The sequence below is a fragment of the Sciurus vulgaris genome (genome assembly GCF_902686455.1).
Source record: "Sciurus vulgaris genome assembly, chromosome: 13".
NCBI lineage: Eukaryota > Metazoa > Chordata > Mammalia > Rodentia > Sciuridae > Sciurus > Sciurus vulgaris.
Genome location: NC_136474.1, coordinates 61,090,788 through 61,107,938, shown reverse-complemented (window position 1 = coordinate 61,107,938; position 17,151 = coordinate 61,090,788). Strand labels below are relative to the sequence as shown.

The 17,151-nt window shown below is 42.5% G+C and overlaps 1 long non-coding RNA gene across 1 annotated transcript; it reads right to left on the bottom strand.

Moving 5' to 3' along the window:
* Nucleotides 1-8,903: 8,903 nt before the first annotated feature.
* On the bottom strand, nucleotides 8,904-10,063 carry LOC306643313. Its single transcript, XR_013758887.1, has 3 exons — nucleotides 9,927-10,063; nucleotides 9,437-9,533; nucleotides 8,904-9,336 (listed from the first exon to the last, which is right to left on the bottom strand). It is a non-coding gene; the product is annotated as an uncharacterized lncRNA (long non-coding RNA).
* Between the last annotated feature and the right edge of the window lie 7,088 nt (nucleotides 10,064-17,151).

Genomic DNA, 17,151 nt, shown 5'->3' with positions numbered 1-17,151 from the left:
GTGTGCCTATCATTCATGCTGGGGGTGGAGGAGGAAGATGGGAAATGTGCTAAGGGTGGGATGGAACAGGAAGTGGTCAGTGGACAGAGATGGTGGAGGAGGTTTAGGAAAGTCCTAGAGAAGAAGTACGTGGGTGAGCTGACTTGCAAGGAATTCTATCACAATTTTCCACATCCTCTTTTGTTATCTTTTCTTTGTGCATTCAAGATGCAAGAAACAACAATGTTCAAGCATTCAGAGAGAATGTTAAAGTACCTGCATTTATAGTAAATGTATGTACTCTTACCTCTTGGTTTATATACACAGATAGATATATTGATATAATATATACATATTTAATATTAGTAGAATATTGACTCACAAAGTCCCAAAGAGAGTTATGCTGCAAGAATACTCTAAATATATCTTAGAATGGTAGAGGTGACCAGTGTCCATAGAGTCCTCCATAGGCAATGACAATAACTGAGAACATTCCGAGGGTTTTAGGAAGCATAGGCAGCCTAGTATAGTGGTGCTTACCTGTAATATCAGCTACTCAGGAGTCTGAATAAGAAGAATCACAAGTTTGAGGCCAACCTGGACAGCTTAGCAAGACCCTGACTCAAAAATAAAATAAAAAGGGTTAGAGATGTAGCTCAGTGGTACAGCACTTGCCTAGCATGCATGAAGTACTAGATTGAACCCAGTACCATGCACACACTAAAGTACCAACTAAGGGCTGGTATATATAGCTCAATGGCAGATCATTTGCTTAGTATGCACAAAGCCCCTGGGTTCCATCCCCAGTATGTGGGGAAAGACAAAAAAGAAGTCTAGGATGCCTCCTCTATTACTCTGATCTCTGGCTTTTTGTTTTTGACTTGTATGTATGAGCTAATGTGATGTGAGATAAATTTCCATATATTTTTTCCTTCTTTCTCATCCAAGCTGATAGTTAACTCGGTTTTCATTTCCCTAAGGCATTATCTTCCAAAAGTCTGTGCTTTTAGGTCAGACCCAGGTACTTTGGAATAAACAACAAGGGAGAAGTGTTCTTCCTTGGCTAGACAGAGCATGTAGGGCCTGGAGTGTTGTTTTACTGAGTCAGCTGAACCAGGCAGGTGCAAATGGGGAAAATGGTTTTATTTTACCTCTTTTCTTTGACTTCAAAAATTTTTTGCCATTTCCATTCTTGACTCTTTGATGTCTCAGGCTAACTTTTATTTTTAGGGTTTTAAGTCTCCAATGGCATTTCATTTAAAATGTCAGTCCCCTCTTCTCTGAGCAGGGCTGCGTGCGTGGTGGTGCAAGGTGGATGCGGCAGTCTCTTGGCTCTCCCTTCCCTTTCACACTGCAGTGTGTTCCAGTCATGAGGAGAGGCCACTTCCCTCTCCAGTCACTGACAATTTCTCTCCTTTAGTGAGCTCTCCCTCTTGAATTTCAATCCTCCACTTTTACCTAAACATGGAACTGAAGGTGAAGGACCAGTTTAACTCTCTACCTGCAGGTTCTATGGGGATGTTCTTTAGGATGTGAGTGTGAGGAAGGGATCCAGGAGAGATGGACACACACACACACACACACACACACACACACACACACACACACAGGTAAGGTCCTAAAACAAGAGAAATCTGAGCTGAGATGCTCAGCAGCTTCCAGAGAGATGGGTGCAACCCAGAGAGGAGAGACTGGCACCCAGGGGCCATAGCCAGATTTGGTTATAGAGACAGATGTTTTCTTTTTCATGGATCATGGTGCTGTAAACAATTTGAATGTCACTACAGGTTGTGGTTGACAGAGTGTTCCCTGGAGTCTGGCCTCTAGCAGGTCCTCCTCATTTCTATTCATAGTCAGGAGGCCATTACATACTTGGAAACTCAGGCCTCAGGCTGCAACTCAGATTGCCACTCCCTGAGGCATCCTTGGTATACATGTGGCCAAAGAACCTGAGACCCAAAGAGGCTACTTGGGGACATAGAATAAGAGCTGGTTCTTTCCTACCACACACTCATACCCTGGCACTATGTAACCTAGGCAGAGGAGAGACATCCCAGCAAGGAGAGCACAAGTCCTTCACAAGCCAGGAAGATTTGGGGCTGGGAGCCAACAATTAATCACTTAAAAAAAAAAAAAAATCAAGTCTTAGCCCATTTTGTGCTGGGAAAAAAAAAAAAAAACAACAACTGATTTTGCATACTTGGATTAGTAAGAGAAAAAAATTAGAAAGTAAAATTAACCATTTGTCGAGTTTTCTTACTCCTCACATCACCTGTCATGCATCCTTTCAAACACCTATTTTTGTAGTCATCTTCACTCTTATCCAGTTATTGCCTTTCATCGCTGAGCTTGTGTATGCATCCATTAAAACAAAAAAAAAAACCCACCACCTTTCTGTGATGGAGACTTAGGACAAAAATAATCAGCAGCAACAACAACAACAAAATAATAAATAAAAATAAAAAACCTGACAGCATCTCTGCCCTGGATGAATCTACAACTGGAGGAAGGAAGAGGTATAATCCTCAGAAACATGCTCACCTTGACCACAAGCAAACATGTCCTAAATCATGGCCATTCTGCTGCTTAAAGTAGATGTTATTTGCTTAGTAGCAACTTAATGTGAAGGCGATGAACTAGTTCAAGGGCTGCTATTCCCTGCACTCCTAACTTCTCATCATAGGGAAATGCTGAATGAAAAGCATGGAATCAGAACTGATGCCATTCTGCCTGGACAAAAGGGCCACTGCAAATGGCTGCTGGTTGTGTGTATGTGTGTATACCAGTGGATGAGAGCAGCTATGTATATACGTATATATGAGTGTGTGAAAGTACAAGTGCTTGTGTATACAGAGCATCATAGGGATGCTGGATTGGGCACCCTGGTCTTGTCTGCTCAAGAGACCTGACCAAGTTGCTCCATGTGAGGGGCCATGAACTCAGGACAGGAAAAGAACAGGCAGAAAACACTGCAGTTCCATAAAGGCTTTCACCCTGTGGAAAAAGGGAATGGTGAATTTGCTGAAACCTCCAATTTTGCTCTTCCTTCACTGGAAGTCTGAAACTGCCTGACTCCTAGTAAATAATTCTTACATAAGAATGATTGCCATATGCTGTGCAGGGTGTCCTAAAATTCAGTATTATAAAATGCAGGGTCAAGTTACAAGAAAATAACTATAGTCACGGATGACCTGAACAGCCAATGAAGACTTACGTTGAAACTTCTCAAGTTTATGCAGGTGTGTTCCTGAGTATGAGGAGAGATTAACATTTTTCACACCCTGGTCTGGCAGTGTGGGGACAAACTGTGGTGGGACGGATAGCTTAGGAAGGGTAAGAAGCTCACCTGGGCACAGAAAATTGCTATGGGATACCATGGTTGTCTATGATATGAGCCACCCCAAAGCCTCTGTGTGTGTATGACATATTAATATCCAACTTCCTTTTTGGTCCCTGAACAGTGAAATATCAACCTATGAGAGGTAAGAAAAAGCATCTCATATTTTGACAGGGACCATTTTCCCTTTATGAGACTGTCCAGATGGGAAATTCTGGTCTTTGAGACGCATCATGGTATGGACAGGAAGTATGTCACTCCCAGTACCACAGGGCAGTCCTGAATCCAAAACTTGGTGACCTTGGTCAGAAAAGGTGACCATGGGAAGGTCCATGAACATCTTGGAAAGGGGTGTTGCATGGGAAGTCCCTGCAACATCTCCTTCCAAGTGAGGGACTGTTTGTGTTTGTGATGTACAAAGACATTGTGAAATCCGGGAGCCCATAGCATCACTGGGGTATGGGAGCCAGTGAGGGAAAGACAATCCCCGCCTGTGACATGGGGACTACAGCCCTCACCATAGGACCGACCCGAGGATGAATGTGGTAATGCATGTGACATGTTTGGCACAGGTTAGCATGCAGGACATGCTCAGGACAGAACATCTGGGCATTTTGGCACGTTTAGTCCACAGGCTGAAACTTGGCCTCACTAAACTTACTAACTGGCTGAATCTAATAGTGATTGCTTATGCCAGTGACTCAAAAACACAATTCCCCCTACTCTATATAGAGAAGAGGAAGAGTTTAAAGTTGCCCATGATTCCAAATTTCAGGTGTGATTTAAAACATGTTTCACAGTAACATTGACAGTATTTTGGGCTGGGGATGTGGCTCAGTGGTAGAGTACTTGTCTGGTGTTTGTCAGGACCTTAATTGCCTCAAATGAAATCAAAGTATTTTTTTTTTGACCCTGCTCTCATTTGAGTTGTTCTCCTTTGTTAGGAGGTTATGTCAAGGCATCTATACCCCAATGTGATGTGGAATTTCAACCTGTCATTACTTCCGAATGAAGATTTCAATACTTAATAGTCTTTTGGCAAGAAATTAACAACACTCTCAAGTTAGGAAAATTCATGGAGGTTTTAATGAAATAACAGTGTGGGCTGGGTACTGGGAGACTACAAGGAATAGTGCAACTCCCCCAGGCTACTATGGGAATCTGGGAGGAAACCACATAGAGGTGTGGAGACCTCCAGGACCTTAGGTTCAGGAAGGTAGCCCACTCAAAGTGACCTTGCCCAGAGGAAGCTAGGGGAATGAATACCCAGACTTTACTCTTCTTTGCTCATCCCATGCAGTTGTTCCCCATGGGTTGAACCCACCTAGTCTCCAGAGGGCCCTTGACCTGTCCATCTGGTCAGCCTTTAGGCAAAAATCAGAAGGTGAGGGAAGAAAAGCAGAGCCGAGATATGGAAGACTATTTTTCAGGGGAATGAGTTTCCAATTTTAGATATGAACTTCTAGATAGAGAAGTGAATGTACTTTCTCAGGTATGTACAACACAGTGGGGTAACACCTAAAGAAGTAAAACCTAACCTGAGTGTGTGGTAAACCAAGGAGCTGCAAAATATGCATCACTGGACATTTTACCTCAGAGTAGGTTTTAATCTAAATATGATCTAAAATATAATCATATATAATCCACAAGAATAAAATGTCAGTCAATCTGCATGTGATCTGGGTTCCAACTAGGACTGTGTGTGTGTGTGTGTGTGTGTGTGTGTGAGCCGAGTCCCTCTTACATGCAGAATCAGAAGGTTCAAGGCACTTGCTATATGTAACTCAGATTCAAGCTAACAGCTGTCCTCCAGAGATTATGTAAGAAAAGAATAACTATGCATGCAAGCACATGGATGAGCTGGATTTCTCTGGGCAAGAACTGAAACTGTGATGTCTTCCCCAACACCCTCATTAGGGTTGGGCTTTGCAACTGAGAGTTTCCATCATGCCCTCTCTCAGTCCAGGAGAGTTGCTGTCTTTGTTGATTACTCATTTCCAATACCTGATATGACCCAATGCACAGCCAGCCCAAGTCATGACAACAATAAATATACTAGAAAGGCAACAGGGGAAGGCAGGAGAAAAGGAGAAATCATACAGCCAGGACACTGAGGCCAAGACAGAGCCATGAGAAAATACAAAGAGGCATTCCAGGATATAAACCCAGAGAAACAAGGATCAGAAAAATGGGGAGCCAGTGAGAGGGAATATTTAGAGACTTTATGGTTTGGTTGCTAAATACGCAAATTTTAACAACTGTGCCACTGTGGATAGCTTGGTTTTCAAGCATGATTAATTCTGCCTAATGGGGAGAGTGGATAGCATTCATTTGGGGGAGATTATCTTCTGTCTGTCTGTCTGTCTATCTATCTATCTATCTATCTATCTATCTATCTATCTATCTATCTATCTATCTATCTCTCTATCTATCCTTTTGAAATGGACCAGGGTGGGTTTCTGACTAAGGAAACAACATGAGGCCTGGGACAGGGAGTAGCATGTGGTAGTGGGGGCTCAAGGAAGGAGCAATGAGACCAAGCACGTGGCCAGAGGAAGCATGGCAGTGCCATAGCTGGAAAGAGGGGCCTAGTACAGTGGAATCATGTACTTGGTAGGACATACTAAAGTTTTTAGGCAAAATGTTTTAGATATTAGAAGATACAACTTTTTTGACATATATACTTTTAAAATCAGAAGTCATTTTGCCAATAAGAAAGCCAAGTAATGTTTAAGAGATACACATATCTACATACAATATGTGCGATCATTTATGAGAAAAAATGATATACAAAGAGACATTTTTTCTAGTATTTTCTTTCTAGTGGGTCTATTTTGGAATGAGAAGCTTCATGAAATTGGAATTCTTATGTAACATGCTATAATGTAGCATGTTAATGTAGCCTAAAAATGTAGACCTCACATTAGATGCTCTGAGGCAGTATAAGACAAATAGCTTACAGTCTAGTTGGAAAAATATACAGGAACCAATGAGAAAATAGCACAAGGTAGGTTTTAACAAAGGGCTTAGCTGTGTAGGTCTGGTTGTCACGGTGACGGAAATTCTGAGAAAGGTCTGTGTGGTGATGACAGGTTCTCAGGAAGTCAAGAAGAATGCCAGCTGGGTCTGGAAGGAGGGAGATGATCTGAAGCATGTATAAGAGAGAATCTGCTGCCTGAGAACTGGAGACTATGAGTGTAGAGGGTGGGGTGGAAACCAACTGAGCTGAAGGTCCTGGGTGAAGGGGGTGAAAAAGAACATTGCTACAGCATCTGAAGAAGTACTCATTCTCAGAAGTCATTGGTTGCTGAAATATTTAGGTCAGATGAGAAAGAAGCTCTTTGTGAATTCAGCCCACAAGTTGCCACTAGAACATCATTCTGGCACTAGCTTCATTCTTCCCAGGGGCTGGCAGGGACAATTAAAAATAATGACACTGTTTCCTATTAGTAAGAATGTTGAAATTAACAATAGCAATTAGGATTGTCAGTTGTTGACATTTTCTGCATTATTTTTATTTATTTAACTTAAATAACAACCAAGGATCCTTGAAACAGCCACAAATAGCTTTACTGATGAAGCTATTTCCTTAGAGAAAATCCTTAGAGAAGAAATAATATGCAAAGTCTTCTGGGTAACTGAAGAAGAGGAAATATGTCTAAACTCAATTAGGTTACCCTAATACCAAAACCAGGCAAAAACATGACAAGAAAAGAAACTAAAGACCAATATTTCTCATGGATATAGATGCAAAAAGTTCTTAATAAAGTTGTAGAAAATTAAATTCAATATTAAAAGGATAAGATATTATATACCCAAGTGATATTTGGTTCAGTAATTCAGGGTTGGTTTAACATTTAAAAATCAATTTAATTTGTCATATTAATGGACAAGAAAAGCTATCTGTCCTTAATAGATGCAGGACAAGCATTTGGTGAAATCCAATCTCCATTCCTGATTATGAACTCTCAACAAACCAGGAGTAGAAGAGAACTTCCTCACCTTGATAAAGGGCACATGTTAGTCAGCTTTCCATTTCTGTGACAAAATACACAGATAAAATTGTAAGGAGAAAAGTTTTATTTTGATTCACACTTTTGCACGTTCAGTCCATGGTTGATTATCTTGTTGCTTTTGGACCTGTAGAGAGGCAGTGCATCATGGAGAGGAGTATGTGATGGAGGAAACCACACACCTTATGGTGACCAAGAAGGAGGGGGGGGGGATGAAGTGGAGGGAAGGTGTCGGGTCCCCAAATTCCCCACAAGGACCTGCCCCCCAATGACCTTCCTTCTACCATCTCCTAAGCCTTTAACACATGGACCTTTGGGGGACACCCTGGATCCAAACTACAGCAGGACATCTAAAAATACCACAGCTAATGTCACACTTAATGGTCAAAGATGAATGCTTTCCCTCTAAGATCAAGAAGTAAACAAACAAACAAACAAAAAAGAATACAAGCTGGGCGCGGTGGCACACACCTGTAATCCCAGCAGCTCAGGAGGCTGAGACAAGAGGATCGAGAGTTCAAAGCCAGTCTCAGAAAGCAAGGCACTAAGCAACTCAGTGAGACCCTGTCTCTAAATAAAATACAAAATAGGGCTAGGGATGTGGCTCAGTGGTCAAGTGCCCCTGAGTTCAATCCCCAGTATCCCCCCAGAAAAATAATACAATAAGGATATCTATTCTCATTGCTTCTATTCTACATTGCACTGGAGATTCTGAACAGTGCAATAAGCAAGAAGAAAAGATCAAAGATTTGATTGACTCAGCACTGATACCAAGAAACAGGGCTGGGTTCTCCATGAATGCCTCTGACGTTTTCCTACATATGTCTTGCTTATGTAAATGAGCTTGGCAACTGTGTAACTGTGTGGCCTTATAATATTTCTTAACTTCTTGGAACCTCAGTTTCTTAAAGTGTTGGGATGACCATAATAGCAGATCTGTTGTGAAGATTAAGTGGAGTAAGTATACACATGAAAAACCTTATAAACTGTAAAGGGCTAGTCCAGCTTTCGGCTTTGTTACATGCATGTTGAATCACAGCAGGAGCAATGTGATCCTTTGAAGGTGCAGCAGGGAGATGTGAGGGTTGGGATTTGAGGAGCTAAGTTGTCTCGGTGCTCAAGGAGGGGCTAGAGATCAGGTTACAGATGTGGTCCAATACTTGCTAGGTGGTAGCTAGACTAAGCCTCTGAGCACCCTGGGTGGTATTCCAGCTTGAGCTGCACCTCTCCTCTTAGGTTGTGGCAAAGGTGGGGTATGGTGGCTGGTAGGAAGAAGGGGCAGGGGACACAAAGGCCCTGGATGCGATGAGCTTGTGAGTTTCCTTCTTACTGCTCTATTCTCTTTGATGAACTTTAGATGCTCTCCCCAATCCCTGGTTCAGGGGGAAATAACTCTTGGTGGGCCACCAGGCCTTAGTGACTCAACACTTGACTTCTTTAGGGAACATCTGCTTTCTAAGATGGCGAAGGTTGAAGGCAGTACCACAGTGGTTCTCCAGGGCTTTGTAGGGGCACTGGGATGTCTATCCAGAAGGTGGTTTAAGTCATATTCTCTGCAGAGTCCTCTCTTCTCAGACTGAGTAGACAGATGGCCTGCCCTGTAGCAGGGAATAAGGGAAGTAAGCAAATAACTTTCATGAGAGAATGAGGCAATTTTTCAGGAGAAAGCACCACATGGAGGAGAGAAGAAGATGGAGAAAGGCAGAGCAGAAGTGGCTGTTAAATGGTATACCTACAAGTGGCCCCAAGAGGAGGGCTCAGTCATACAAAAGCCACCCAGTCTGACCAGCTTCCAGGAGAATGGCCAGGAGAGTCAGGGACTAAGGAGGATCACCTGGGTGTGCTTGTGATGAATGTGCATCTGTTAGTGTACAGCTGTGCTTCTGGGAAGATGAGAGGAAGCAGAATTCCACTGTTCTCAGAATTGAGTGCCTGATCAGGTGTTTGCTTGAAGTAGAGTACAATCATTCAGATCTTTGAGGAATCAAAAAGCAGTATATTCCAGGTCTGGGAATAAAACATGCCCTGTTGGATGGTTGCTTCAAATACTGAGAAATTAAAGTGGCTTGTTGGGCCACCACTTGGTTTGGCAAGTCCTCTGGCATACCTGGCACAGTTTTGGGATGCTGCGTCACATCTGGACGTTTGACAGTTATACATTTGAGAGTGGGCTTTGTCTAAGGTGTGGATCTTGGGAGTTGTAACTATAGAAAATAATGAGGAATAAAATAATCAAAATGAAGAAAATATTCAGATACTCTTTAACTGTGATTTTTTTAAACCTAGAAAAAGGTTGAGCAACTGGTAATTGCTTTAGCTTTTATTATCATGACTATCCACAATACTAATGGTCTGATATCTAAACCCCTTTTGGGGTTCAGAGACCCTTCCTTGTACAGAAGTTGAAAAAGTCACATCCACATTCTTTACATGTCCCTTGTAGCCAGGGTCTGAGCACAGGTCACAGGCTCCCCACACCCAATGGCCTAGCTCAAACTTTCTTTTGGGAGCGCATTGCAGGAAGGAAACTGGCAGAGGAAGCAGCATCCCACCTGTCTGGCCCAGACATGGAGGAGTAGGTGCTAGCAGTCACTCACCCATGGTAGCTGAAGCACACCTCTGCCACAGGCTCCTTTCAAACTCTGACCATGCTCTAGCTCTGATTTGCTTCTTGGGACAAAATAACACCACTCCAAGGCCAAGAACACTTTTGGCAAATTCTCATTCACTTCCCACCCTCTCTTCTTAAGCCCTTCAGCTGATCAGTGTCCTTGGACCAATTCCATCACTGCACTTGAAGCAGTGCTACTTTGGCACACATGAACACATCTGTTGTTTAATGTCTTCTCAGAGCTGACCCTGGGACTAACACAGGGAGACACCAGAAATATGAGATGAAAGAAGCATGAGGAAGCAGGAAAATCACAAAATGAGTGACTTTTATAGACAAACACAGTCTTATAAATCATCACTGATTTAGAGATGAGGACTTCATGGTCCAGAACAATAGCATGCTTCACTTGAAGTTTCACTTGAGTGATTTCTACAATACTCTACTGCCTCTTTCCTTTCTAGGTGCATTTATTTGACAAAAATAGTTATTCATCCAAAGTTCAATGAAAAAGTCCTGATCATGTGGTATAACTGGAACTCTCATTTGCTGCTGGTACCACCACTTATTAAAACTGTTGGACAATATCTATTAGACCACACTCTGACACCAAGACATTCCATTCTTGGAATAACCCAACAGACATGTGTAACTATGCACACTAAAATATATGTGTGTACAATGCTCAAAGCAGCTTGATTCAAAAGAAACAAAGATGCTGGAAAGTTCCTCAATGTCCTGCAGAATAGGAACATTGTAGGATATTGTTGCAATGGAAAATTGTATAGCAATGACCATGAACTACTGCCACATGCCACAAAGATGGATCTCACCAGAGAGGGTAGACATGCATAAATTTGTACAACATGTGTATGATTGCATTTCTATAATGTTCAGAACTAATCTCTGGTGTTAGAAGTCAGAACAGGGTTGGGGTTGTGCGTCAGTGGTAGAGCGCTTGCCTAGCATGTGTGAGGCACTGGGTTCAATCCTCAGCACTGCATATAAATAAATGAATAAAATAAAGGTCTATCAACATCTAAAAATATATTTAAAAAAAACAAGTCAGAACAGTGGTACCTTGTAGTGTGGTTGTCTTTTGGGAATGGCAGTAGGCATAAACGAGGGGCTTTAAGGTATTAATAACATTCTAACCCTTAAACTGGTTCATCGATGATGTTACTTTGCAAAAATTCATCTGGTTGTTCACTTATGATTTGTGTACTTTTCTGTATGTGAGTTATGCTTTAATAAAAGTGTTCAATTAAAAAAAAAACTTTCTAACTGGGCATGGTGGTACATGCCTGTAAACCAGTGACTCAGGAGGCTGAGGCAGGAGGATCCCAAGTTTGAGGCCAGTTTCAGCAATTTAGTAAGACCCTGTCTCAAAATAAAAAGCAAGAAGGAATGAGGACATAGCTCAGTGGTAAAGCATCTTTGGATTCAATCCCCAGCACCACTTCCTATCCCCCAAATCTCTGACAACACAGGTAAACAAATTGATTAGTTCCAAGGAAACTGAAGCCAAAAAGAGTTACAAGATTTACAAGAATACAGTTATGTTGGTGCTGGATCATTTCCTATGAGGAAAACCCTATTATACAGCTTCTCACAAGAACTTCTTTTTATTAGAACATAGTCCAAAAACTGTCCGGTTCACACTAGCAACCTCCAATCTTTGCAAAAAGTTCTGATCCTTAATGCAAACAGGTGGGAACCAAGCAGAACATTTCAGAAAGAGCTCCACAGCAGGGCCAAGGAGTTGTGAAAGTAGACGTGGAGGAAGGCAAGAGGCCAGAGCCACTAGCCACGTAAGTCCAGGAAGTGGGATCAAAAGAGCCAAGGCAGAACTTGAGCCAGGTTAGGGGTGTAATTCAGCCCTCCAAGAGCCCAAAGAACTGGGATGAAGAGGAGGACAGCTGGACTTAATCAGAACCCATTCAACATTCTAGTGCCCCAATGTGAGAATTAAAAAGGAAAGATGAAGGGCTAGGACATAGGGCATCCTGCGCAGTTTGAGTCTTTGAGACTAAAAAAAATTCTAAAAATCTGTAAGCATGTTCCATTTCCTGCATTCCAAAAAATGTCCAGCTTTCTCGGACAAGGCAGAGGATGGGAACTTCTTTGTCCCATCAACTTCTGAGTTTTCTCAGGGCCATGCCCAGGAAGAAAACTGCTGACAGCCAGTCCTCCCACCGTTCTTTGCCTAGAATGAATCTCCCTCCCTCAGCCACACCCTCTGCTGGCTCTCCCCAGGGCTGGAACACATTCTGGGAGCTGGACTGGTTGACTCACCTACTTGGAGCAAGAGTAGTAACATCTTGTGAGTGTTGAGTAAGGGTTACCCTGGAAGAGGCCTCAGTCTTTCAGTCTTCGGGAGAGCCTCCACATCACCTCTGTTTAGTTCCATAACCAACTGCCCCCAAAGCTTTTGGAATGACCTTCTCTAGAACTGTATCAATGTACCTGTACAGTTGACAGAAACAAACTGTCACATGTGAATAAAAGCAAACAAAAACAAACAACACAGTAGCAGATTTAGGAAAATGAAACTGGAGGAAAATGGAAGCAGGCTGACAATTTAAGAAGGCAAGTGTTGTCCCAGCCTGGGGATTAGCAAATGTGAGGTTTTAGGAGAGCAAAAAAGGGAGAAAAATCTCAGAGATGGAAGAATTATAGTAATTAGAATTGTTTTCTTTCTCTATGGTATGCACAAAGAGTGCTAAAATAATAATTCATTTTAAGTATGGGTGGCACCTTTGGTAAGAGGAGGAAAGGACCAGTGCCCAGAGCGGGATTCACAGGGGTGGGTACCAAGGGTGGGGAAAATGCCACCCTGGGAGCATGATCTTGCCTCTCACAATGAAAGGTAAGTACCCCATTATTTGGAAAGTCCTTTGTCAGCCGTTTTGGGCTGTATATGTAGTGCTAAATTGGTGTTTACTTAACACACATGGATTTAAGAAGTAATTCCATTAAGCAAAGGGGCCCATAAAACTATTTTCCCTCATTCAGACTTTGCAAAACAATATTACCTCTTGAGGCCAAAATTCAGAGAGAAGATTGCATGAGCCTGGTTGTGTTAGGTATGACTATGCAAGAGGCACAGTGTCTGACTCCAGGGGTTGCCATTTGCATTGCAGTTGCTGTAAAGGGGCACTCTGGAATTCTGAGCTGTGAGCTCAGAATGCCCAAGTGGACACACAACTTGGTACTGCCAGGAAGTTTTTCATAGGTCCCCTCTCAGCCTTCTCTTACGATACCATTAAAGGGTGGTTTTTCCAAATCTTGCCTATGACCCTTCACAAGCCTCTGCCATCTTTTCTCTACTAGCAGGCGATACTGAATCCTCCCCCTCCCTGTCCCTGCAAAAGCCAGGACTACAAGTTGGAGATCACATCAACTTCCTGCTTTCTCAATTAAAAATGCATCCCTTTCTGGGTCTGCATTTCCCTCTCCCATCCCAGCTGAAAGGGAAGATGGAGTTTCTTGACCCTCACTCAAGCTCCTTATCTGGGGTCTTCTCAGGACTCCAGCACAGGCTATCGGCCATACGCACCCTGGCTTGGGCAAGAGGGCTCCCTTCTTGCTGTGATCTTCTGCACTGAGCAAGGAGTCTGGAGACATGGGCCCAAGGTCCTGCTTTAAGAATGTGTTCTGGGTACTGAGAACATGAGAATCTCCTGCCCAAATGGTTCTGTATCCCCTTCAGGGACTCCAAGATCCTTGTTCTAGGTTTGAGGTGCCTCCCCAAAGACGAGGGGTGGTCAACAGGAGGCTGTTTATGGGGCTGGAGGAGAGCATGGATGAAGCTCGGATATGTGGGTTGGATTTCCACATGTGTAAACACATGTCTCCCTGTGATTCCCTCAGGAGCAAGGGATGAAAAGAAGATGGGCTTGAGCCAGAATAGTTCTGTCTACACTACAATATCCAGAGCAAAACTCCAAGGAATTCAAGCATTTTTAATCCAACTCTGGTCTTCTAATGTATGAAGGTATGTTTACCAAGGGAGAAGAGTAGACCACATTTTAGTTTATAGTTTTTTAGTTTGATTTGTACATTTAAATATCAAGACTGGGGCTGGGGCTCAGTTGAAGGGTGCTTGTCTAGCATATGTGAGGCACTGGGTTCAATCCTCAGCACCACATATAAATAAATAAAATAAAGGTCCATCAACAACTGAAAAAAAAAAAAAAATATATAAAGGCCCTCATTTACAATCTTGCCCTAGACCCAGCAAATGTTAAGGTCAGGCCTATTTTCAATCACTCTTTCCTGCCTTTAAATACTTACATGCATCTGTCAGGTGAGAAATAAGTAACTAAATGAGTAAAGGCCTGTCCCCAACCCTCACTGGCCCCATCTCTCTTCCAAATACAGATTGTTTAACTAATGAGGAACTCAGCAGACTGTCACAGAGGAACTGCAGTGCTCCGAGAACAATGAAGAAACTACCTCTGCCCAAGTAAGTATGTGAACCACAAGTATTTACCTCACATGTACTTTGGTCTGTGATGGAAAAAACATAGGTGACTTCAAGAAGATTCTTCAGAAAGGTATCCCAAAAACAAGCACCACTCTCACACCCCCAAGAAGGTTGTGATTAATTTCTGAGGAACTCCATTAGCTTCCTGTAGTGGTGGATTTGTCTTTGGCTGCTTATCCCATAGCTCGGAATATGCAATGCACAATGTGCTATCTCTTGAAGTGGCTCTGAGTTGGGGGTTTAGAGGGTACTGACTGCGTGAGCTTCAAGGTTTTTTTCCCATAATTAAGAAATCCTATATCAACTGGATCAGTCATTTTTTATATGGCAAGCAGTTGCTAGTATACTTCATGCATATTAACAAGAGAAGATGCACACACAGTGCGCCTTCTATCCAGCAGCTCCATGATCCCAAATATTCACCCTGTTTCCTGAGCTTTTTGAGAAACAATAAACTAGACACTCTATGTCTTAGATGATACTGAGTAGCTTAAAAAGTACATTATTCATGTATAATCCTTGTCTTAACTGAGATCAAGACTTTGGCTGAGACTGCATAATTGATGCACCTCAATCCTGTAGTGTCACCAGCATCCTTGGGGGGCTCTAGCAAGCTTTGGCAAAGGAAGCATGGCAACAGTGAAGGACTCAGGTGCTTGCTGAAGAGGAAGTGCACAAAAAGGCTCACACTGCTACAAAGGTGAGACACACCTTCCAAGTTATCAACCATAACGTGGCTAGGTATTTGGGGGAGGTTTAGGTTCTGTCTCAATATGCAAGCTAGCAGAATATGGGTCATCAGTGCTAATTTTACCAATGCATACAAAAACATGAGTTACAAATGCCACGGCATGTACCAACACTGGGTAATGACTGGTGCTGCCAAGATTGCCTTTGCTATTTCAAAGCCTTTGCTCCCTTGCATGGATGTCCTCATGAGCATTTCTCTCATGTTCTTTCTTGCTACCATCTTTTGGTGCTCTGCCACTCAATCCTTGATGACTCTGGCAACTGCCCACAGTGAGTTTATATCCAGCTAAGAAGACAAATAAATGCCTCTCCTTCCCTACTAGATTGGAGGCTCTTGAAAGAAGGAACTAAGAATAGTCCATTATCTTCATCCTCAGTAATTAGTATATAAAAGGCAACCAAGGGATACTGGATAACTGTGACTGATGGGAACATGGAACTGAACCAAAGGGATTAAAAAAGGATAACAACATTGCATGTCAACCAAGTTAGAAAGGGTAAGTAGAAATTAATGAGAATGTAGAAGGGTGGTGTTGGGGGAAAGGCAGCTTTCAGGAAGGAGCAATGAGTCTCTAGGCCCTGAATGATGGAGGCACACAGCTGGCTGTTGGAACTGACAACAGTGAAAACTGAGTGGGAGGCAGAGACCTGGGGCAAAGGCAAGGCTGGAGAGATGGCAGGTCTCTGAGGCCTTTGAAACAATGTTGTGAACATTGGGCTTCGTTCTAGGGTCTGCAATAAGCCACTGAAGTGTTTTAAGTAGGGGACATGATCTGAAAACTGCAGTATTATCTTCAAAGAGATCATCTGGATCAACAGTGGGAGTAGGGAAACAACTCATGAGGCAATGTGTGAGTCCAAGAGAGACAGGCGATGGTGGCCAGCACAGGGTTATGGTGTGGAGGCCTCTGAAGAGGAGGAATTAAGCATGACTCCCAGCTTTTTAGTTTGAACAACTACTAGATAATTGTGGAATTTACTGACATAGGAAACACTGAAGGAGGAGAGGGAAGATGATGAATTCTGTTTTGTCATGCTGAGTACAAAATGCCTGTAAGCATTTGCATTTATTATGTATCTGGGTGGGGAATTTTATATCTTGGAATGTATCTTTGGAGAATGAATCAGGTAAGAGATACACATGGAAAGTAGTCTCTATGAGATAATAATTTAGGCCCCAAGAGTTGGTAAATGACCGAGGAGAATATAGACTAAGAAGGACAGGGTAGCTTGGACATCATGAAACTCTCAGTGTGCAAGGACTGAGCAGGAACAGTCTGGTTCCAAACAGGGCTTCTCACGAGAACATTTGGGATACTTTAAAAATATGCATCTTCAGGAGAATGTGACTATGCAATATATATTTTGAAAATTCTGTAATAGCACTAGAAACCATTTGGTAAAAGAAGATAACTATCAAAGAGGTAACCAGTGGTTGGGGGTGGTGTTTCAGATATGAAGGGGAGAATTTAAAAAAAAATAATAATCTTCTAGGACTGGGGATATAGCTACTTTGGTAGAGTGCTTGCCTTGCATGCACAAGGCCCTAGGTTCAATCCCTAGCACCACAAAAAAAAAAAAAAAAAAAAAAGTAATCTTTTAAAAGGAGGACTGACTTTAGTAACAAGAAGCCAAATGGTGGTGCATCCACTTGTCTGACTCTTAAAAGTAGGAAATTAGTGTTTGAACTCAAAAAACATTACAAGAAGGTACCCAGCAAAGCACCCTGTGCTCAATGTCCTCAGACAAGTGGACAAAATAGAGATGGGAAGGAGAGGAGAAGGAAGGTGCTTTAGATGGCAGAAAGTTTCTCACTGGAAGCAGAATTTGAACTGAGGCAAAACAGATGGTAATGAGACAAGCAGTTAAGCATTCCTAGGAGAGGAAATAATGGAAACAAAAGTATGAGTTAAAAGAACAAGTCCCTTGGATGGAGCAAAAGGCATTAAGTGTTAGGAATGAGGGTAGGGCC